This window comes from Lepidochelys kempii, chromosome 7, assembly GCF_965140265.1.
Source record: "Lepidochelys kempii isolate rLepKem1 chromosome 7, rLepKem1.hap2, whole genome shotgun sequence".
Taxonomy (NCBI): Eukaryota; Metazoa; Chordata; order Testudines; family Cheloniidae; genus Lepidochelys; species Lepidochelys kempii.
In genome coordinates this window covers 102,404,376-102,427,691 of record NC_133262.1, presented here as the reverse complement: position 1 = coordinate 102,427,691, position 23,316 = coordinate 102,404,376, and the positions used below count along the sequence as shown (strand labels likewise).

Below are 23,316 nucleotides of genomic sequence, written 5' to 3'. Positions count from 1 at the left end.
TGAGTTTGCCCCAGTATTTGCACCACTAGGTAATTCAAGGAAGGGAAGGGCGAAAGCTATCTACTGTGATAAAAAGGAAACCTGATGCTTGTTCACTCCAATAACCAGGTAACACAGGAGGCAGCAGTGAAATTAATGAGTGCTTCAAAAGATTTATTAGTTGCATGGTGAGAAACAAAAATTTCTGCTATTAGTTCCCACATCATATCCTGTCTTATTCTGACAGATTTCAAACTAGCTCCATAGTCTAAGCGTCTCATGCTTTCTACCTTTGAACAGTTCTGAGAACTCAAAATATGGGGACAAGAAGCAGTACATCTATTATATGTCTGCCACAAGGAATTGACTGGCCAACTTAGCTCTATACTTCTAAAAGGAAATCACATTATGCTCATTATTAATGAGACTTTGAAATGGGCAGATGTTTAAAAAAGAATAACAGAATGACCTGCCCACTGGCAGAGTCAAAAGACATATTGCTGTTAACTCATTCAAAGAGCCTGTGACGGAAATTGATATTCTCCCATGTTGTATTGCAACAATATTTGAGCTTGAGATATGTTCTAGTAAGGACTATGATTTTGTCATGGTGATCATAGAAATTGTGAATTTGAATAAACTCTGAGAAATCTTGGAAATGGCTGTAAAAACACATTTGATTAGGCCCCCAAACTGAGTGGCATTATGACCTGGCACACTGAGTCACAGCACAATTCAGTTTTTACCCACCTATCAGCTCCTCCATCTCCATCTCCACGGGGGTGGACAGGCCATACTTGAGTAGCACTGCGACTCCATGCACCAGGTTGCAAAGCCCAGAAAGCTGGGCTCAACCCCACAGGACAAGAGCCACTGCTAAGGGTGACTGCAGGGTGGGCTTGCTCTTCAGGCCCCTCTCCCTGCCTGCCTCACCTTTCAGCATCCTTACTATACTCTTGTGTATGTTGATGTATGTTAAGGACTCCATTTTGGTTTGGGGCCCACCATTGTCTAAAAGCAAGCACATCATGCACCAGGAGCAGTGTTCCTTAGATACTGCATTCCTGTGGAAACCCCCCCCCCCCACCCTTTGTTTCCAGCCTGTCTCAACTCCCTGTTTCTGTTCTTTGTCTGTTCCTCACTCTCTGCTTCCTGGCCTTGATGTGAGCCTCCCATCCTGATAAGAAAGGCTACTGGTGCATTGCTTTAGGACCATGTTGTGTAGTTGAAGTAATGGTTTAGCACGGGGAATGTACCTAGCAGGGATAGGTGGTAGATAAGGGAAGGGTTTGTCTATTGGCTAAGGTTTCCGATGCACGAGGGCAACTTGCTTTGCTAAAAGGTATATAATCTCTGTATAACCTGCATTCTGGGTCCCCTCCTGATTAGCAGGGGGGCACCGCGCTCAAGCGTAATAAACTTAGTATCTTTGGGAACTTTGCAGTTGTGGACTTTGTTTGTGTGCCTCAGCCTAGACTCGAACTGTGCATGACCTATCAGGTATAATTCGCAGCAGTTCCTGTGCGTGACCTGTCAGGTATAATTCATAACAGTTTGTGTGTGTGACCTATTAGGTATAATTCGTAACAATGTAGCAAAAACTATATTATTTGGTGACCTTTCTCTGACTCATTGTTTTTACCTGCACTTCTGTAATGAAATTTACTAAAAATTTCCATGCCAAAATCATAGCCTTAGTTCTAGTCTTGACACAACTTAAGCAGATTGAGACCTAAAGCAGAGATCCTAATCATCAGCCATCATTAAAGATGCTATAATACCTGCAAAGTTTAGCAGCAGTAGCTCTGAAATTGCTGCATTTCAGAGACGGGTGAAGCGACTGAATATATATGTTTAAGGAGGGATCTGAAGGAAGAGAATTGGGTTGCTTACAGCATGTGTACATATATGTGCATATGTATATATAGGTTTTGGATTTAGAGAATACATGGTGTAGTATATAGATGTCATTAGTGTGATTACAAAGATTTTATTGGCATGATATCAAATGATTTATGTAAGTGATCCCATAAGAATGCTGTTAAAATCTTTACAGCACAACCACACCATCATGCATTCTGTATGTGCCACATAAATTAACTAGAAACACTATTTTGGGAATGCCTTTGACTTTTAAATTATATTAGGACTTTTTTCATATCCCTTAGCCTTGAAAGCCTTGGTTACCAGCATGCAACTATACAGATCCTAAAGAAAGCCATAAAAATCTCTAAAAATGCCCTAAGGTATCTTTTTCTCTACCCCAAAATATCATTTAAAAATTAAAATTACAGCACTTTTAGGTATAGGAAAGCTGGCACTGGCCCAGGGATTAAATCTTGCTAGCCCTGAAACATTGTCAGGTTTAGTTTATGACAAGGTGACAAGAGGTAGGGAGGGAGAGTTCTTCACTTGAGTGGAGAAGGACTTACATTTCTCTGGCAAGTTGATTTTGTTATGGCTTTGAAGCTCTTCAGGGGTTTTGGGGTGTTAGAATATGCCCTGGAGAGAGAGGGCAGAAGAGCTGACCAAAGATTAATTTATGACATGGCTCAACACATCTTCATATGTAGGTGCCTTATTATGTTTCTAGTCACCTATAATTTTAGGCACCCATTTGTCATCCAGCTATATAGTTGAATCACTTATTTCACATCACTTCCATGTTGGTGTTATCTGCTCCCACTCTTGTGTTTGACTGTATACTCTTTAAAAATACAGAAGGTATCTTGGAACTACTGAGATACATGTACAATTAAACAAATCATGTGAGGTTTTTGTTGTCTGTTGTGCTATTTCTGATTTTGTAAATTTGTCAAGAGGTTTACACCTTGTTTTCTAATATGTCGGTAAAGTGCCGCATACCCTTGTGCCACCTCATAAATCACACATTATATTAATTTCTAAGTAAAACAGAAAAAGTATGTAAACTTTGTAAAGTACTTTGAGAGCTTTCTCTGAGTGTAAGGTGCTATATAGATAGTCTCATTAAAGTCCACTATTGAGACAATGGACACTCCTATTTAAAATCTTTCTTCTCAAAGCTATAATCATGCATTACTTTCTTTTGTTCTAACAGGCAGTGTAGCAGTTAGAAAATAGGATTCTATCTTACTTTAGCTATTAAGATGTGAAAGGATAAATTATCATGCTGAATTGTTTTAAATAAGTTACCTGTGCTTTAACATTGCATTTTATTACTTATTATAGGTTTCTATATAATTTTAAAGTGAATCAAGAGTATTTTTCATCACAAAGATTAAGCAGAGGCTGTAATTATTCATGGGAAAGTTTCCACCACTTCTCCTTCCTTATTATTTCCACAGTGAGAAACAAGAAATGTAGATATCAGTTCCTGCCAGAATTCTGTCAGTGGTCTTGTAGTTCCTCAAGCAAATTGGAAGAAGATAGGTGAGCACTTTGGTAACATTCTGAGAATCCATTTGATTTGTGATGGACAGATAGAAAAAGACAGATGTCCACTGGACTGTGAAATGGACTGCATGTTGGTGCTGAACTGGGTTAATGATATTATCATCTATTGATGCTTATCTTATTTTTACTACAGCATTTCATCCTTTCAGTTTTCTGAGTTTATTGGACAATATCATACTGATAGCTTTTTGCTAATTTGGTTTTGAATGCATTTATGTATGCATGTACAATATGTTTATAAACATCTTCTCACATAGTGTAAAAAGGAGTCTTCTCAGTTTATATTGTCAGATGTGGTATCAGTAATCCAGTCTTTTAGTTTTATCTCTTCAGCCTTTATTTTATGATTAAGAAAATTAGCATGATCTGGAGAACTAAATTTCTTTCACAGTCTTCTACCCGAGAACTAAGATTTCTTTCATTGGTAGGATGTCAGACTAGAAGCTGTGAATGTTACTATACTTTAGTAGTTAATTTAGTAGTCCTCTCTAGGTTTTCTGATTGTTGACTCTAGAGTTCTTCTTTTTTCTCCTCCTTCTTCCTGTATGGTATATAAGCTTTTTAGAACTTCTCTTGCAAGAGTTCAAAAGTCTGTCTGTAAGTTTCCATCATATTCTCTGTATCACTGATTCCTAATCTCTTTTGGACAACTACCAGTTCAGCAGATAAAGAACTTGGCTGTACCAGACAGTATCTCACTGTCCCTCATCACCCTTTTTCTAGCTTTTCCCTGTAGCCACTTCTTTAAATCATAATGATATCAATATTCAGCCTCTCAGGGCTGCCTCAGTGCTTTTTCCCCCAGATCAACTGTACATCTGGAGTGTATCAGAGAACATAATACTGGGGTTAGAAGTATTGCGCATGTGATCTGTTTAACTGCATCTATATCTCAGTAGTTCCAAGATACATTCTGTACTTTTAAAGAGTGTATAGTCATGCACAAGAGTGGGAGCAGATAACATCAAAACAGAAGTTATGTGAATTAAGTGATTCAATTATCTAGCTGGATAAAATGGGTACCTAAAATTATAGGTGACTAGAAACATAATTAGGCACGTACATTTGAAGATGTGTTATAATAAATGAATCTTTGGTCAGCTCACCTGCCTTCTCTGCCCAGGACTTATTTTAAGAACCCACACACCTGAACAGTTTCAAAGACAAAAAAATATCAACTTACCAGAGAAATGTGTGTTCTTCTCCGCTCGAGTGAAGAACTTTCCCTCCCAACCCCTTGTCACCTTGTCATAAACTAAACCTGCCCATTTTTCAAGGTTTGATTTTAAGCTACAGAATTCACAAGTGCAAGGGTTGCCACCTGTCCAGGTCTTTGCAGGATTGTTCCTTTCTTGAGAGAGTTGTCCCGGGGAAATCGGTAAGGGGGCTCCTGCACACTGCCAGTTGTCCAGTTTTATCAGCTAACCACAGTCCTCAATGTCTGTTTTTATTTTTTTTTAAGTCAGGATATGTCTACACTATGAAATTAGGTTGATCTTATAGAAGTAGATTTTTAGAAATCGATTTTATACAGTCAATTGCGTATGTCCACACTAAGCACATTAAGTCGGTGGAGTGTGTCCTCACTACTGTGGCTAGCATTGACTTACGGAGCGGTGCACTGTGGGTAGCTATCCCACAGTTCCCGCAGTCTCCGCTGCCCATTGGAATTCTGGGTTAAGCTCCCAATGCCTGATGGGGCAAAAGCATTGTCGTGGGTGGTTTTGGGTACACATCATCAATCACCCCTTCCTCCGTGAAAGCAACGTCAGACAATCGTTTTGTGCCTTTTTTCAATGCAGACGCCATACCACGGCAAGCATGGAGCCCACTCAACTCAGCTCAGCTCAGCATCACTGCTGCAGTTGTGTCCTGGGTGCTGCTGTCAGCAGATGGTGCAGTAGGGCTGCTAACCGTCATCATCCACCGCTTCCGCTGCAACTCTGCTCTCCTGCTTTCCTGCAGATGCTATACCATGGCAAGCATGGAGCCCACTCAGCTCATCAGCACCGCTGCTGTTGTGAGCACTGTATACACCTCGCACATTGTCCTGGAGTATATGCAGAACTGGGCTAAGAGACGCCAGCATGAGGAGGATTTTGATGAGGACATGGACACAGACATTCCTGAAAGCACGGGCTGTGGCAATTGGGACATCATGGTGGCAGTGGGGCTGGTTGATACAGTGGAACGCTGATTCTGGGCTCAGCAAACAAGCACAGACTGGTGGGACTGCATAGTGTTGCAGGTATGGGATGATTCCCAGTGGCTGCGAAACTTTCGCACGCGTAAGGCCGCTTTCCTGGAACTCTGTGAGTTGCTTTCCCCCACCCTGAAGCACAGGAATACCAAGACGAGAGCTGCCCTGACAGGTCAGAAGCGAGTGGCATTAGCCCTGTGAAAACTTGAAATGCCTGACTGCTACCGGTCAGTTGGGAATCAATTGGGAGTGGGCAAGTCTACTGTGTGGGCTGCTGTGATCCAAGTAGGCAATGCAATTATTGACATTCTGTTATCAAGGGTAGTGACTCTAGGAAATGTGCAGGTCATACTGGATGGCTTTGCTGCGATGGGGTTCCCTAACTGTGGTGGGGTGATAGATGGAACGCATATCCCCATCTTGGCACCGGACCACCTTGCCAACCAGTACATAAACCGCAAGGGGTACTTCTCAATGATGCTGCAAACACTGGTGGATCACAAGGGATGTTTCACCAACATCAATGTGGGATGGCCTGGAAGGGTGCATGACGCTCGCATATTTAGGAACTCCAGGCTGTTCGAGCAGCTGCAAGAAGGGACTTACTTCCCAGACCAGAAAATTACCATTGGGGATGTTGAAATTCCACTAGTTATACTGTGGGACCCAGCTGACCCCTTGCTCCCATGGCTCATGAAACCTTACACAGGCAACCTGGACAGTAGTAAGAAGCACTTCAATTATAGGCTTAGAAAGTGCAGAAAGGTGGTAGAATGTGCCTTTGGATGTTTAAAAGCTCGCTGGCACTGTTTGCTGACTAGGTCAGACCTCAGTGCAACCAACATTCCCAATGTTATTGCTGCTTGCTGTGTGCGCCATAATATCTGTGAGAGTAAGGGGGAGACATTTATGGCGGGGCGGGGAGTTGAGGCAAATCGCCTGGTGTCCGATTTTGAGCAGCCAGACACCAGGGTGATTAGAAGAGCACAGCAAGGTGCCTCAGAGAGGCTTTGAAAACCAGTTTCATGACTGGCGAGGCTTCGGTGTGACAGTTGTGTGTGTTTCCTCTTTATGGCACCTGCCCCCTTTGTTGATTTTAATTCCCTGTAAGCCAACCACCCTCCCTCCTTCGAAATAAAGTAACTATTGTTTTGAAACCATGCATTCTTTCTTTATTAATTTAAAGAAAAGAAAAAAAAAGAGATAGCAACCAAGGTAGCCCAGGTGGGTGGGGGAGGACGGAAGAACAAGGCCACATTATTTATTGTAGCCACGCTAAAAATCAAACTGAATGACAGCCTTCTGTTGCTTGGGCCATCCTCTGGAGTGGCTGGGTGCCTGGAGCGTCTCCACCCGCATTCTTGGGCATCTGGGTGAGGAGGCTATGGAACATGGGGAGGAGGGTAGGTGGTTATACAGAGGATGCAGCGGGGGTCTGTGCTCTTGTTGGCTTTCCTGCAGCTCCAACAGATGCTTCATCATGTCTGTTTGCTCCCCCAACAGACGCTTCATCATGTCCGTTTGCTCCCCGCTTAGCTTCAGCATCGCGTCCTGCCTCTGCTCTTTTCACTTACTTTATTCTTTCCCGGCCTCTGCCACTGAAAGCCTCCATGCATTAAGCTGTGCCCTAACAGTGAGGGAGGACTGCATAAGCTCGGAAAACATGTCATTGCGAGTGCACTATTTTCACTTTCTAATCTGCGATAACTTCAGGGACAGAGATGACAGTGGGAGCGTAGAAACATTTGCACCTGGGAGGAGATAAAAAGGGAGAGTAAAACTGAGTTGGCTTCTTACGCCTTCATAACATGTGGGAATGTTTTCAAACTGCAGCACCCCCCTTTCCCAGAGCAAGCAATGGGTTGGGTTTCATATTTAAAAGGAGGGGCTGCAGTATTTGGGTAGATGTGCAGCACACACCTACCCCACCCCACCGAGTGGCTATTCTCTGGGATGATCCCTTTTAGCCAAGCGTAAACAGCCCAGCATGAACGGGGTCCTTTTACTGTTCCCTTACAAAAATTTCCCTATTTCAATCACATGACCATGAACACTATAGGTTTTAAACCCTGTACTGTAGTTACAAATGTGCACTCACCAGGGGTGCCTTCTCCGGCTTCAGGGTCAGGGATCCTGCCTTCGGAGGGTATTGGCTCCAGGGTGATGAAAAGGTCCTGGATGCTGGGGAGAATGGATTCACCGCGTGCCTGCTACGCATTCTCCTCCTCTTCATCCTCCTCCTCTTCCTCATCCACAATATCCTCCTCCATGCGACGTGAGACTCCCCCCTTGCAGGTGTCCATAGACAGGGGTGGGATAGTGGTAGGGTCCCCCCTAGAATGGCATGCAGCTGTTCATAGAAGCATCATGTATGGGGCTCTGAGCCGAAGCGACCGTTTGCCTCCATTGTCCTTTAGGCTTGCCTGAGCTCCTTAACTTTCACGCCACGCAGCACTGCTGTATGTCCCTGGTGTAGGCTCTGTCCAACATGCCCTGTGAGATTTTGGCAAACATATTTGCATTTCTTCTTTTGGATCGGAGTTCTGCCTGCACAGATTCTTCTCCCCATCCAGCAATCAGATCCAGTGTCTCCCTTTCGGTCCATACTGGAGCTCATTTGCAATTCCAGGACTGCATGGTCACCAGTGTTGCTGAGCTCGCCATGCTGACCAAACAAGAAATGAAATTCAAAAGTTCCCAGGTCTTTTCCTGTGTACCTGGCTAGTGCATCAGAGTTGAAAGTGCTGTCCAGAGCAGTCACAAGGGAGCACTCTGGGATAGCTACTGGAGGCCAATACCGTCAATTTGCGTCCACACTACCCCAAATTCAACCCAGCAAGGTTGATTTTAGCACGATTCCCCTCATCGGGGAGGAGTACAGAAGTGGATTTTAAGAACCCTTTAGGTCGACGGAATGGGGTTGGTTGTGTGGACGTGTTCATTTTTAAATCGACCTAACGCGGCTAAATTCGACCTAACCCTGTAGTGTAGACCAGGCCTCAGAAGTGGCAACCCTATTGTAAGTGATGGTAGGATCAGGCCTCAACCTTCCTGGCTGACCAATGGAGACAGATATACGGGTTTGTCCCTACAGCAAATCAAGGGTAATTTAGGAGGCAAGACTAGAACACAATTTTTTAAACCTGATTCTAACTCCTTAATGGTGTAGCTATTTGGATTGTGGGTGCAGCCAGGTGCCTAAATACTACTATTCGTGCAAACAGTTCAAAACTCTGCCCACAAGTAGGAAGGCCAGCTTTAAACCCCGGCTCTCTGTCTCCTTCATTCTGACTCTGTAATTCACCTCTTTTCGCTGCTCGTCCCCATCCCCAAGTCCCTCTCACCTGCCAGCTCTTAGTTTCTCCCTCTCCCTCGTCAGCGGCGCTGTCCTCTACTCCAATCTCTGCCCCCAGCGGCTTCCTTCCTTACTGGCAAGGCTACCCTGCTGTTCCCTCCCCGCTCCAGTCCCCACGGGTGCGGGCCCCAGCACAGCCTCTCCCGGAGCGCGAGGGCCGGATTCCCCAGCGGGCGGCACCGGGCGGCCGGGGCTGCGATCCCTCGGGTGAGCAGCAGGCGGCTCCCCAGCTGACGCCGCCGCTTCGGAGCGCACGGCGGAGGCGGCGAAGATTTGCTGCTCCGGCAGGCAGGGTGAATGCCAGGGCGTCCCCCGCCTGCTGCACCGACCGGGGCGGCCGTGCGCCCGCTGCCTCTGCTTGCGGGCGGCGGCGGGGCCGAGCCGGGCGAGTCCCCGTGAGGTAAGAGGAGCTGGGTACCAAGGCAGTGGGGCCGGGCGAGGCGAACCCATCCAGCCGGGCATGGGGCTGCTGCTGCTGCAACCCTCGGCAGAACCAGCCCCGGTGCATGTCTCCAGCCGGAGCCACATGCGCAGGAGCCGGGGCGGGGCACGGGGAGAGGGACTGAACCCGCCGCCCAGGGCAGCCCGGGCCACCGGCGGGAGGGGGCTGCAGCTCCAGCCGCGAAGGCGCTCTGTGCGGACGGTCTCGGTGCTAGAGCGGGGTGCGCTGGCGGTGCCCTGCCCGCTTGCTCTGTGCAGCTGCCCGCAGGGTGCGGCGGCGGATTGCATGTTCCCTGGCACACAGCGAAGGAGCCAATGAGACCAGCGCAGTTATTCTCGTGCAGGTGAGAGAAGCACATGCTGGCAGTGAGCTGAAGTGAGACACTTACCTGGCAGCAACCTTGGGAAACTCTGACGCCAGCTTGAGCTGTCAGAAACCAGGGAATCGGCCGGGTGTTCCCATCGCCCTGCTTCAGCCTGTGGCCGGAAACCCTGTGTTCTCCTGCGTCCAGAGTGCTCCAGTGAGCGCCTGGCCTCGCTTGTTTTCATTGGAAATTGTTATTACGGCTCATCTGCAGTTCTGAGGCCAGAGCTGGAAAAGGGTCATTATCTGACAAACAACTGTACTTTAAGAATAAATTTCATTTTCCCTTTTAAGTTCCTGCTCCAGCCAAGGAGGTTTAAAACCCCAATCCTGGCTCCGCTTACATCCATGGCAAAACTCCCCTGGACTTCAGTTAAGCCAGGGTTTCACCCTAAGTTCTTAGAGCATGGATGCTGGCTCTGACGTAAAATAGTGAATATTTTACTTAACCATTACAATGGTGCTCTGCTTTAAAAGCACTTCACAGACATTAGCTTAAGTGTACAGGTGTGATGTGTGGAAGGCAGCTTTGTGGTGTAGTATTTTCTACCTGTTCTTCCAGCAGTGTGGCTTTTGTGAAGATAATGCATAATATTTGTGTTTGTGGGGAGTGCTGTGTATCATTCAGTGGGGGGGGGGGGGGGGCTAATATGAGGGTTAGCCCGATTTGGGTGCCTTTCAGGCATTTAAATAAGAACCAAATGTGTTGTCGCTTATAAAACCCATGTTATACTCCCTCCTGCACTCAATATTGGTGCTTTGATAAGCACTTACCAACCACTCTGTCAGTTTTAACTGAGTGAGATTAACATAACTCTCCCTGTTTTAAAAATGAAATATAGATTTGATATATATTTATCAGGAGCATCTTTTATGCAGATACTTCTGCCCTAAGGCTTATGTATCTGGCTCTCAGCAACACTAAAATCTATCATAAAATTACTGTTCAGAAAGGTACATTTTGGCCATATTTCTTGCCTTAGCTCTTCATGAAATAAGATTATTTTGTTGTTTGCTATTTTTCCAGTGGTTGTTTTCCAGTGTTGGTCTGCACAGGTGAACAATAATGCACTTGCTACTTCAGTTGAGAAACTCAAGTAGTAGGAGTGATCCGTGCTCTTTAGTCTGTGTGTTGGTGGTGGTGGTGTGTGTGTGTGTGTGTGAGATTGAAATCTGTAATGAAGTAAATACCACTGAAGTACTGACTGTTGAAAATCAGGGGCTTCCTGAACTTCCACAATGCCTCGCAGGGCCAACTTTAGGGAAAATGGCACCATTGTATTTTTGCACCCCTGGGCTGCATAAGAGGAGGGCAGCAGGGCAGCAATCCCTGATGCTCGCCTCACAGCAAAGCCCAGGTTTGGAAAATGACTTGGATGCATGGAGTGCTTGGCGTTGCTCTTTGCTCCCCCATCAGAGCCCCCTATGGGGGTGGTGAGGATCGTTGGGGGGTGGAGAAGTGTCACCATGCTCTCCCCTCCACCATTCTTCTGTGGGGATGAAGCAGGGAGAAATCTGCTCCCACACCCCATGCATCAGCTTTACAAGTTTGTGGTGCTCCCCTTCCAGCCGGCAGTGTGCACCCCTGTGCTGCTGCACGGTGCCCCCTGACCATGGCACCCTGGGCCCGCCCCTAAGGCCAGCCTTGATGCCTCTCCCTCAGAAAAAGCCTGGTTGAATCAACAGTCTTTGTAGCATGTCCTGAAGATGAACAATCACTGGACCAATGGGGCAGCAAATTCCACAGTCTGTATGTCCATCTAGTCTAATGCAGCTGATATTGTGGTATCTGGAGTCATTACTGGGAATGCTCTGCTCTGGCTAAGAGGTGGGAGCCCTAAGTAAGAATATCCCCCCCCCCCCGCTACACACATAATAAAAAGCAAATAGGGGGCTCCATTGAGCTGCTCGGGGCCCTAAGCAATTGCTTAGTCTGCTTATGCCTAGCACTGGCTCTGCCCCAGATGTACAATTCTGGGGACTGTTAACCAAGCTGAGTTTCTAAGGTACACAAGGAATGAACAACATAGGATCTTTCCTTCCAGTATCTCAGAACATTTAATAAACGTACATTGTTTAAGCCTCACAACGCTCCTGTTAGATAGGTTTATGGTAACCCCCAGCTTTTGATATGTATTTTTCAGTAGTGACAGGCTTGAGCTTCAAAACTGACATTCAGTTTTCAACTTCCCCCAAAGTTTAGAGTTGACTAGGTATGAGGCTTTTATTTGGGATCATTTCTAAGTCTCTGCTTTGAAAAGACAGGATAAGAGGATTTTTAATTTACTTTGTGCTTTTATGAGGATTTTGCCAAAAAGGATTTCTCACATGGGTTACATGCAGTCTTTAAACAGTGTATTGAGCCCACCATGTGTGGCAAAAATTGCTGCACACGAATTTCTGTTCTTTCTTGGATGGGGTAGCATAGATTTAAAAAAAAATCATATTTCCTCTTTCTCTTCCATACGTTCCCATTCTTGCTTTGTTTTCGTGTTTATTTGACTTAGTTGGATTTTTCTTGTGCTTATCCAGAGCTCAAGAAATCTTCCAAAGCTTAAAACATAACAACTTCTTGTAAGCAAGTGGCTTCGCAAATCTGCACCATATCTTGGTCACACAACTTGTAGTGGGTCGAAATTTAACCCCTTCCTGAGGTTTCATTTTATGCCAAATGAAATTACCCAAAATGCAACTCAAGCCATTTCCCAGACATGGCTGCTCCCAGTGTTCCTCTTTAAAAAATGCTTGGCCTACACCCCAACTCAAGAGAGCCACTTCCACTCCTTACAAGTGGCTGGACTAAACAGAACTTCCTGCAACAGATAGTCAGCAAAAGGCACAACATTTTCCAGCAGGGTCATCCTCTGCTAGCAGGATGTGGTTTTCAGGCAACGGCTGCCAGCCTGTTACATTAACACAGTGCTCTTCATCTCCAAAATTCCAGTTTCAGCAGTCCACGGTGTCTCCTGACACCATACTGAACATTGTGGTTCACTGTTGACTGGATCACCATGGAATTCCTGTCAAACCCACCTCATGCAGCATTGAGGTTTTCTTTAACGATTTATCCCTTTGCAGAACTCGTCAGCTCTGTTTGTGCTTAGTTGATGAAAATGGTTGAAATTAAAATGCTCAAAGGTATGGAGGCACATGTAATTTCTAGAACTGATTGGAAAATGGGTAGTATGTTCCATGAAAAATGCTGAGAGAAATGAACAACTTAAGGTTGTTTTTTCCTAATGTTTTTGTGGACATTTTCTAGATTTTTGTTTTTTAGGTTTTACAAAAAAACAAAACTAATTTTTCAGGTTTTGGTTTTCAGTTTTCTCTTTTGTTGAATTGAAAAAAGTTGAAAGAAAATTTCGAAACACATTTTTTTTTGTTTCCAAGAGAAGCCCATTTTTTCCCCCCTATCCCCCTAAAATCCCCCTATCCCAAACCTAATATTTTTGACCATGTCTAATAATGTCTAATGTGGGGTTTCTTACACTTTATCCAGTTCTGGGGACTTTAATAGACAAGATACTAGACAAGACTGGATAGCTAATCTGGTATGGGATGGTAATTTTTGTTTGTCATGTATCTGGAAAAGTGTCTTTTTGAAAAGATGCCAATAAGTGTGGCTCCTTTACTGTATAGATTATTCGTTCATCATGGATAGTTTTGACCTTAGGTTGTGACTCTGTTTTGTCTGATCCACAGATCTGGACACTTATTTCATGTAGGTTCTGATCTTAAATAAATGGCAGTGATGTAGGAGACAAGTCTATTTTTAAGAAATCATTTCAAAGGCTATGGGGAAACCTGGAGTACAGAATGGGACCAAAATGGGTAATAAAAAACCCCCACATCATTTGAATAGCTCTTAGTTTCCATATGCGCTGTAATTAGTGACTTCTCAAAATTAAGATGGGGGAACGTGATCTTCACTTCTGATGCTAGTTTAATTGCATTCAGCTGGAAGATTGAAATGCCATTTTACAGTACATTTTTATGTGCATAGATGGGAGCTCTCTTTGGCAAGTGACTGATTAAGTTTCTCTAACGTGTGGGTGGAAGAATAACAAATCAAAGCTTATAGGTTCTGATACTTTAAGGTTGGGTGAAGAAAGACATGTATATACTTCTTCCCAGGCACAGCAGCCCCGTTCCCTCCCTCTGCTAGTGGAGGGGCTGGAACAGCAATGGTGGGAAAGACTGACCAGGGGAAAGGCCATTCTGGGCGGGACAGTCCTCTTTCCTGTTGATATTTTTCTTAGGACTCGCTGGGCAGCCAGCGTTGTTTTTGTCGTTTTGCTGAGTAATGATACAGTGGCATAAAGGCATTTGGGCCAGGAGAAGAATGACAGGTGAGTTAGGTCAAGAAGTAGCACGGTGGGGGGGTAGCGAGATGTCAGAGCTAAGATGGTTCAGGATGGGAAAGGAAATGTGAAAATTCCAAACAAAGATGGGCGAGAGGGAGTTAAATAGAAAAGGATTTCAAAATTAAAAGGGAGGGGAATGCAATAGGGGGTAAAGATTTCTGCTGTACCCTCTTATCTCCTTTTGTTTTTATCGTCATGTTATCTGGTTAGGGTCCAGAGTTAATTAAGTACTTAACTTCACACTTGTGTGTGGTCCCCATTGACTTTTGAGCTCTGTATCCCATTATATTCTATAACTGTAAAAGTGTTGTTCTCCCATGTACGTGAACATACTTCATATCCTCTTTTAAACGGTCTTCATGTATTAAAAAGATTATATTCTTTTTTTGTCTAATTTTCTATCCGCTGGGCACTTTCTTTAACACCACAGATCCTTATATACCTAAAATATCAGTTGTTTGCAGTGTTGTTGTAGGTGTGTTGGGGGTTCCAGGATATTAGAGAGACAAGGTGGGTGAGGTAATATCTTTTTATTGGACAACTTCTGTTGCTGAGAGAGGCTAGCTTTTGAGCTACACAGAGATCTTCAGTATGATTTTAAGATGAGTGAACTACAGTAATTTATCTTGAACATGTGAAGTGCAGGTGCAAGATGATGATCACTATTTTTATGTTCAGCGAGTGTGTGGTTTTTGTTTTTTAAGTCAAGGTTTTCATCTATGTGGCTTGAGCTATGATCTCAGTTAAAACTGCTTGAGCTCCTGTTCATCTTCCTACTTGCTATTTTAGTTGGCAGTTGTCCTACTTTGTATCCTTTTTATTGCGCCTCTTCTCTACTTGCTTAGATTATGGACCCAGCTGCAAATGTGAAACTTCTTGTGCAGAGATACAGCAGTGGTGCTGAAGCTGTTGGAAGTAGGAAAAAACCTCAACTCTGTTTAGGGAATCTCTGGGGTTTGGTAGTCTTTATTGCTTCCCTTTCTTCCATACTAAATGTGGCCTGAATTGAGTCCATATTTCTATGTTGAAGTAGATTGATGACTAAACTGTAATCTTGCAGTCAGATGCCCCTAAGGTGAACCCTTGTACTCAAGCAGATTTGCTTGCAGAATCAGGCCTAGAGGTGTCTGAGGAACAGCTTGTGTGGATTCTGAGATTTGTGGCTATTGTTCTTTTTCCTGTTGGAGGATGAATATTAATTGGGAACAGTTTGAACTATAAAACTCTGGCCCTGTCGTCTAGGACCCCTGCCTCATATGAGGCACATGGTCATCCGTGAATGAGCCAAGTTTGTTCAGCAAATTAGGTATGTGGACCCTAAACCATCTGCTTTATTCACTGCACTAGTTATATAGTGTCAAATTATGTTAGTGTCAGTAGTAAGCTTTTCTCATTTGCAACAGAACTTGTATGGTGAACAGTGGATGAAGATGAGTTGTGCATTTACTGGGGAGGATGAATTGTCCTGTGGTTAGTGCAAAGGTCTGGTACCTAGAAGATCTGGGTTCTATTTCTGCCTCTGCCACAGACTTCTTGTGTGATCTTTGACTTGGTAGTCTTTCTGTTCCTTAGTTCTACATCTGTACTACTGCTGATAGTACTCTCCGACTGGGTGCTGAGAGAATAAATTCATCCAGGTTTTTGAGATGGGCATGCTACAGTGATGAGAACCAGGGTCAGGCCAAGGGTGGGGGAAAAACCATTCTTATTTAGTGCAGAGGTAGAATGGTGTGCGGCAGATGAGACGCATTGAACAATGAACATAAAAAGGAATGGTTTCAGAGTAACAGCCGTGTTAGTCTGTATTCGCAAAAAGAAAAGGAGTACTTGTGGCACCTTAGAAACTAACCAATTTATTTGAGCATAAGCTTTCGTGAGCTACAGCTCACTTCATCGGATGCATCACAGGTGCCACAGGTACTCCTTTTCTTTTTATAAAAAGGCGTATTTAACAGTAGCCTCATTCACTGAGGCCAGTCCATCCTGTGCACTGAAGGAGTCAGAGGCTCTGGGGGGAAGATGGTGTGTGATCACATTATGATGTAGTGTGGGATATGTCTGTGTCAGATTATGAATTCCATTTTGGTTTTGTGAACTCCATATTGTATTTCAACTTCTATTTTTAATGTAACCTTCATTGTGGTTTAAAGCAGGGGTTCCCAAACTGTGGGCCCAAAGGTGGGCAGCAACAGTCGTGGGTGGTCTGTCAGCGCAGCTGCATTCTCCAGTAACAGTTTAGTTTCAAAGATCTTGAAGCATTTCTTTAAATGCATATTGCTAGGGATTTCTAGTTTTTTACATTACAATGAAAAGGAAAGGTACCTTGTTTAGTTACAGTGTTATAGTTTATATGTAATTAAAATTATTTTCCTCAAGAAGTGTTAACAGTGGGCTGCAGTGTCTATTGCAGCTGCACAGGTGGGCCTCAGATAAAAAAAAGTTTGGGAACCCTTGGCTTAAAAAAGTCCAATGTGTAGCAGGGACTTGACATCTAGTGGAGGGAGAGTGTGGGAAGCAGTGACAGAGCAATCAAGGGCCATCAGTATTGAATAGTTCTACTTTAGTGCAACAATAGGTTTTCTATCAGCAGGGGCACTGACCTGAGCAATTCTCTACCCAGTAGCTGAAGGATTGGTTGGGGTTGGAGTCTGGAAAAATTTCCGAGCAAAAGCCCATGGGCAGAAATGGTGACAGAAGCTGTTTTAAAAAGAGGAATGCTCTCTGTGCGGAGGAGGGCCATTCCACTTCCAGAATCAGTTAGGCTAGAAGGGCTGCCTGGCCTAAGGAGTTGGACCAAACTCAGAGGTCAAGGGTGGTGAGGTCAGACTGATGGGGATTGCATTGATGTTAACTCTCTTGTACTTCTAAAGGGGTGTGTGTGTGTAAGTGATTCTTTTGCTATACATGCTTCCTCACTTCTCTGTCATGTGGTTCCTAAAAGGTGCAGTTAGAAAACCACTGCCAGGTGGGCTGTTGTGGGGAGTGGGACATGCTGAAGCATTGGGAGGGCTGAGGTACTGATTCCGGGGTTTAGGTGGTTGGACTGCAAGGCTCCACTGCCCAAGAGGGGTGTCGGACATGAGGTCTATACCTCGGAATGTGTTTGAAAAACTGAGATCAGAATATTGATCAGTCACTTCCCAGACCGAAAGGGGTTTAGAGACACGTGGAATTCAATGGCTGGATGCAATCACAGGGGATTCCTGTCCTCGGATTTACAAACAAAATTCATTGTTAAGCGGAAGTTGAAAATGTGTTTCAGTGGAGTCTAGCTAACAACTTACAAAAATTTTACATCCTCTTGAAAAAACAAATGTTAGAATGTCTGGAAATGAACAGTTAAGAAATCCATCCTGTTCCCTGCTGCGCTACTCTTCCTCAAATTAGTGTTGTCTTCTCAAATTTGCAAAAATATACACAGGCATGAAATAACAAATTACTCAAACCTCATTTTTCTCTTGAAGGGACACACTTCATAATCTAGTAATTTATTTTGACCTTTGTGTCTATTTTGTTTCTTATTTCAAATTTTAGGATATTAAGTGTGAACAATGGATTGTGTGATAGTGAGGAACAGGCTGGGTCCCTGAACCGTTCAGTTTCCAGGTATTCTACCTATTTAAAAAAATTAGCATTAGATTTTTTGTAAAGAAAGTAATATTGTATTTGAATGTTTTAATTTGACTTAATTGAAATCCTCATAAGCGTAACTGTTTTTAATTACATATTTTGTTGTCAGTAGTAGTAGAGATTGTCAATAGGTGCATCTTAAAGGGCTTGTCTACTCTAGAAAAATTTTCAGTTACAACAGTGTAATTATACCGGTATAACACTTGAAGTTTAGCTACTATGGGTATAATTCCCCCATTTGGGCACTCTTAATCCAGAATAAAAATAGCTTTTTTTTTTTTTTTGGCTTAGTTTAAACCACTTCCAAAGTGACCTAAGATAAACTGAAAAGAGGCACTCTTGCACTGGGCTAAGAGTATCCATACGGGAGAGTTACACGGATAAAATGATAGTGGTTTAAATTCACATCCTACCTTATACTGGTATAACTTTCCCATGTAGACAAGCCCTTATATATGTATCTAACTGTAGCTGTATAATAAAGTATCACTGAGGACAAGTGAACAAAGGAAAACTTTAACTCAAGTTTTCAGAGGTAACAAGCTAAGTTACGCATTAGTCCACTGCTCCTTTCAGCACCAGATTTGTGTCTTTAGTTCTGTTTTTCAGAAATGGCCTCTAGAACACTGGCTACCATTTGTGGGTTTATTATTATGGAAGGGGTTTCTATTTAAAAAAAAAAAAGTTGATTTTGCTTTACTTCAAAGATGCTATTAGATGCCTATTTTCCCCTTTACATTGATAGCCAATATGTGTTCCTAGGAAACTGGCCACCCTAGGACCTTGTTATCACGGCATTAGGGTGGACAGTTCTTTAGGAAATCCCAGAGACAGTGGCTGTTTTTAAATATAAAGGACAAAACAGAATAGTAACTTTTATGGGAGATGCTTGATTACACATAGGCACTAAATATTTTATATTTTATTCTCTTGTTTGTGGGTAGTTACTACTACTACACTTTTGCCTGAAAACAGAAGCTTTGTTTTGAAAGTACTCCTCTGTTTCTTTTGTTATCCTTTGTGAGGTTGTAATCTGTTTTTCAGCAACTATTTTAAAACTTAAACAGTGATGATACCCTAAATTTTATTTAAATGCTATCCCAAAAAAGCTGTACAAAGAAATGAATCAGATGCTATCAGTGAAATGACTGTACAAAGTGAATATGGTTGCAATCAAATGCTGCTCATGGCCTTGGATATGAAATTATTTTAATGGTAGAGGGGAGCATAGGCCTGAGCATAGGGCACTGATAACTCTTCCACGCCCCAGCCCCACCTTTTTTCCACCCAAGGTAGGCATACAGTATGCACTTCCACCTGGACAATCAGTATAGACAGGCTGAAGAGACCTTAGTTAATTCTCATCAGAGGGCAAGGATCAACTCCAAAGAATGAGTGAGCAGCAAGAGCAACTGAACACTTGAGAAACTAAGATGGAATTTTCATATAAATCCTTTTAGCAAGAAAGAACACAGGTAAGAGATGCACAGAAAATATTATTAGATAGTAGCATTCATTAAAATGTGAGGGGAGGTCCTAGGAATATCTGCAGGAGTACCATGAATACTGTTTCAGAGTAGCAGCCGTGTTAGTCTGTATCTGCAAAAAGAAAAGGAGGACTTTTGGCACCTTAGAGACTAACAAATTTATTTGAGCATAAGCTTTCGTGAGCTACAGCTCACTTCATCAGATGCATGCAGTGGAAAATACAGTGGGGAGATTTTATATACACAGAGAACATGAAACAATGAGTGTTACCATACACACTGTAATGAGAGTTATCAGGTAAGGTGAGCTATTACCAGCAGGAGAGGAAAAAAAATCCTTTTGTAGTGATAATCAAGGTGGGCCATTTCCAGCAGTTGACAAGAAGGTGTGAGGAACTGGGGGGAAGGGGGGAAAATAAACATGGGGAAATAGTTTTACTTTGTGTAATGACCCATCCACTCCCAGTCTTTATTCAAGCCTAATTTACTGGTGTCCAGTATGCAAATACTATGTGTATCCTATTAAAGATGGACAAGGAGATACAGGAGATCCCACAAATTGCTCAAAGAGATCCTGCTGCTTTTTTAATGGGTGGTACTTTATAAGCAGAATTGTTTCTTTAAAGTGGTGTTAGGTTTTAAAATTTGAGCAATATTGCATATAATTTCAAATTAATTTATGAATAATATAGCAAAAAAATATCAAGCATATCAAAGGATATTGCTTGATATTAGTCGTGGTATATAACATACATAAGCTGGAAGACTTTTTAATTTACTGCCCACATATAATACATAATACATACTTTTTAATTTACTGCCCACATATTGGTACAATACAGCTTGCCTACATTGCCTCCCTACAGATTGTAAAATGTGACCAGCAGGGAATATGGCTATTGCATCCACTTGCATTTTATTGCCTTGGAGTACAGAGGATCTTTTGATTGATTGGCAATTGTAGCTAAATGTGTAGGCTTTCACTTTACTGGCTAGTGGTGAACACATCTTTGTTTCTTGATAATCATTTTATTATCGATTTCTTGAAACATCACTAATGAAAACAAAATCAAATACAGTTTGGTTTCCTGTAATCCAAGGCATCATAAATTGAATGGATATGTTATTACAAAGTACTGTATCTCATATTTTGTGGAGAGTGTAGCTATAGGTATCACTTATAGAATGCTAATTTTACAAATGGCTAACTATCACTTGCCATCCTATATAATACTTCAAATATTGTTTTAACTGATTTACTCTTGGACACACAGAATTCAAGCTTTCTGAAATGTGGCTGTAGTGGCCAGTTTGCTACATGCCCACTTTGTAAAAATGTAATCTTGTCTTACGCTTTCCCCCCCTCTCTTGTTGCCTGTGCCCTTCTGCATGCTAATCCTACTGAAATCTGTGTTGCTGTGGATTCCCTGTGCAGTCTGATTCACAAAGTATATTGTGTACCCCATAGTATAATAAGGAACAGTGGTTTGAAAAATATGGCTATTTTTATTTCTGGCATTGGTTGATAAAAATTATACATATACTCCTAGAGAATATGTAACAAATGTGAATATTTGTATAAACCGGAGTGAAAATATGATGCTGTGCAGGCTGAGGGCTAGGAGAGCGCTGGCAGAGGCAATTTACTGAAGTATTGTGTGCTCACCCACTGTAAAATAGTTAAGCTTTAACAGGATTTATTTTTCCTTTTGGTTATTTGGTTATTATTGCAGTATTGGAATCTATTTTAAAGACATACATGCAATATTATTTTGAATTCAGTTTACTTTCTGAAGGTGTAATGATTTCACTGTTGATATCGTCTGGCCTACAGAAATATTTTGTATTCGGTGCACAATGAGTCTCTGGAGATTTTTTTTTTTTTTTTTTGCAGAATAGAGGAGGTTGATACTGGCTGCAGACTTTCAATTGCAGTTTTCTTATCCTTTTTTGTTTTTAATAAATAAATAAGTCCATTGATAATGTACTACAAAAGGCTGGTGGTCTGAACAACTGTGAGCAAAAAAGCAAGGGTCTCTCTGTCTCTGAGTTTACCTTCTCTGTCTTCTACAGAAGGGATAGGAAAGTGTCCTAACTGAAAATTCCAGGGGAACTGTCAGAGGTGTTAGACATCTGTGGACGCTATGTGCTTTATTGCTACCAGTCACCCTTGCTCATGTCCGGGGCCTTTGAGAGCATGAGAGCATTATGAGGGGAGGGATAGCTCAGTGGTTTGAGCATTGGCCTGCTAAACCCAGGGTTGTGAGTTCAATCCTTGAGGGGGCCATTTAGGGAACTGGGGCAAAAATTGGGGATTGGTCCTGCTTTGAGGAGGGGGTTGGACTAGATGACCTCCTGAGGTCCCTTCCAACGCTGATATTCTATGATTCTATGATACCTGCAGGTGCCATATTGTCAAGGGCAGCCATGGTGCTGCTCTCGGAACTCCACTGGATCATAGAATACCAGGGTTGGAAGGACCTCAGGAGGTAATCTAGTCCAACCCCCTGCTCAAAACAAGACCAGTCCCCAACTAAATCATCCCAGCCAGGGCTTTGTCAACCCTGACCTTAAAAATCTCAAAGGAAGGAGATTCCACCACCTCCCTAGGTAACGCATTCCAGTGCTTCACCACCCTCCTAGTGAAAAAGTTTTTCCTAATATTCAACCTAAACCTCCCCCACTGCAACTTGAGACCATTACTCCTCGTTCTGTCATCTGCTACCACTGAGAACAGACCAGAGCCATCCTCTTTGGAACCCCCTTTCAGGTAGTTGAAAGCAGCTATCAAATTCCCGCTCATTCTTCTCTTCTGCACACTAAACAATCCCAGTTCCCTCAGCCTCTCTTCATAAGTCATGTGTTCCAGTCCCCTAATAATTTTTGTTGCCCTCTGCTGGACGTTTTCCAATTTATCCACATCCTCCTTGTAGTGTGGGGCCCAAAAGTGAACACAGTACTTCAGATGGGGCCTCACCAATGTCGAATAGAGGGGAACGATCACGTCCCTCCATCTGCTGGCAATGCCCTGCTTATACAGCCCAAAATGCCATTAGCCTTCTTGGCAACAAGGGCACACTGTTGACTCATATCCAGCTTCTCGTCCACTGTCACCCCTAGGTCCTTTTCTGCAGAACTGCTGCCTAGCCATTCGGTTCTGAGTCTGTAGCAGTGCATTGGATTCTTCCGTCCTAAGTGCAGGACTCTGCACTTGTCCTTGTTGAATCTCATCAGATTTCTTTTGGCCCAATCCTCTAATTTGTCTAGGTCCCTCTGTATCCTATCGCTACCCTCCAGCATATCTACCACTCCTCCCAGTTTAGTGTCATCTGCAGACTTGCTGAGGGTGCAGTCCACACCATCCTCCAGATCATTAATGAAGATATTGAACAAAACCGGCCCCAAGACCAACCCTTGGGGCACTCCGCTTGATACCGGCTGCCAACTAGACATGGAGCCATTGATCACTACCCGTTGAGCCCAACGATCTAGCCAGCTTTCTATCCACCTTATAGTCCATTCATCCAGCCCATACTTCTTTAACTTGCTGGCAAGAATACTGTGGGAGACCATATCAAAAGCTTTGCTAAAGTCAAGGAATAACACATCCATTGTTTTTCCCTCATCCACAGAGCCAGTTATGTCATCATAGAAGGCAATCAGATTAGTCAGGCATGACTTGCCCTTGGTGAATCCATGCTGACTGTTCCTGATCACTTTCCTCTCCTCTAAATGCTTCAGAATTGATTCCTTGAGGACCTGCTCCATGATTTTTCCAGGGACTGAGGTGAGGCTGACTGGCCTGTAGTTCCCCGGATCCTCCTCCTTCCCTTTTTTAATGATGGGCACTACATTAGCCTTTTTCCAGTCGTCCGGGACCTCCCCCAATCGCCATGAGTTTTCAAAGATAATGGCTAATGGCTCTGCAATCACATCCGCCAACTCCTTTAGCACTCTCAGATGCAGCGCATCCGGCCCCATGGACTTGTGCTTGTCCAGCTTTTCTAAATAGTCCTGAACCACCTCTTTCTCCACAAGTACATTAGGTTTTTCCACATCCT

At 43.4% G+C, this 23,316-nt stretch overlaps 1 protein-coding gene and 1 long non-coding RNA gene across 4 annotated transcripts in view; one reads left to right on the top strand and one right to left on the bottom strand.

The window, feature by feature from the left end:
* Window positions 1-6,777: 6,777 nt before the first annotated feature.
* Window positions 6,778-9,642, bottom strand: LOC140914946 (uncharacterized). Its single transcript, XR_012160047.1, has 3 exons — window positions 8,959-9,642; window positions 7,713-8,279; window positions 6,778-7,365 (listed from the first exon to the last, which is right to left on the bottom strand). It is a non-coding gene; the product is annotated as an uncharacterized lncRNA (long non-coding RNA).
* Window positions 9,291-23,316, top strand: part of PTPRE (protein tyrosine phosphatase receptor type E) — a 266,402-nt gene continuing 252,376 nt past the window's right edge. For 2 of the 3 annotated variants that reach the window (XM_073354053.1, XM_073354051.1), the window contains exons 1-2: window positions 9,291-9,369; window positions 17,673-17,744. The gene's annotated coding sequence lies outside the window, so the exon portion shown is untranslated. The remainder of the gene's footprint in view (window positions 9,370-17,672; window positions 17,745-23,316) is intronic. The other variant, XM_073354052.1, reaches the window with a different exon arrangement.